This window comes from Apis dorsata, unplaced genomic scaffold, assembly GCF_000469605.1.
Source record: "Apis dorsata unplaced genomic scaffold, Apis dorsata 1.3 scaffold_547, whole genome shotgun sequence".
NCBI lineage: Eukaryota > Metazoa > Arthropoda > Insecta > Hymenoptera > Apidae > Apis > Apis dorsata.
In genome coordinates, this window is record NW_006263765.1 from 100,984 (window position 1) to 102,120 (window position 1,137).

General features: G+C 35.7%; 1 protein-coding gene across 6 annotated transcripts in view; it reads right to left on the reverse strand.

Annotated features, from left to right (window-relative positions):
* Nucleotides 1-1,137, reverse strand: part of LOC102681961 (carbonic anhydrase-related protein 10-like) — a 189,527-nt gene that overhangs the window by 24,871 nt on the left and 163,519 nt on the right. The window lies entirely within an intron of this gene.

The window sequence follows — 1,137 nt, forward strand, 5'->3', positions numbered from 1 at the left end:
GGAGGGAGGGAGAGGGATCGCGGCCGCTTTGTGGCACGAGGATACACGCGTACAGAACCATCGTCTTGCCCGAAATTGCAACGTTCCCCCCCCTTTGGTTCCTCCTTCTCCTTCGCTTCACCTCGAACGAATTAATCGTGGAAAGATTTCAAAGGGATCTCTGTCTTTCTCTCCATCGCGAGAATTAATCCTTCGAGCGTAATCCGCCATGTTTGCCTTTCATATATTGTTCGTTATGGACGCGAATAAACGGGATTCTTCGTATTTTTCATCGAATTTGTTAAATTTTGTTAAGTGTATTTTGAAGAGTTCCAGGGGTATATAAATTTTGATATATAAATATTGGAAGGGGAGGTTGAAATATTCTAAATCATTTTGCTTAATTGTTCCTCATTCGCTCGTGGAGTATTGGGATAATTTAATAACCTTTGAATTTAAATTTCTTTTTCGAAAGAGTGTTAACTATATAACGTTAAGTGTTTCGCGATTTCCAATTGTGAGAAAATAAAATTTCACGCGAAACGATCTCTTTTGACAATTCGACGATCTCGACACGATCGAACCGAATTAAAACAGTGAGATGTTAACCCGCAGAAATTGTTTAAGCTGTTTGATCATCGTCGCGGCGATTTATGTTTCATTCCGCTAAACGAGGGGGAGGACTCATGAATAATTTCATCACCGATGAAAATTCATTCTCATCTTGAAACTATACCCTGAATATTTCCACCTGATATTATTCCACGTACGATCATTCGCCGTGCACGTATATCCTGTATCTCCGTTTATTTTATACAGCCGAGAGAAAAAAGAATCAATATTTCGGAATATTTTCGGATCGGAACGATCTTCGATATATAATAAAAATTCTTCGAGGATATCGCATCGATTGATGTATACCTTTTTCTTTTTTTTTTTTTCTTCTTCTTCTTTTCAGACAAACTTTATTAAAGTGTTATTTATTTGTTATTTCGTTCCGATGAAACAAAGACATTTCTTACGTTTTTCTTACGTTCCAATTTTTCTTAATAAATAATCGATCGATAAAAAAGATTCCTTCCTCGTACAATCTTGATATTAATTATTTTTCTTTCTTTCCTTTTTTTTTTTTTTTTTTATCACTCGTGAAAAGAAAGT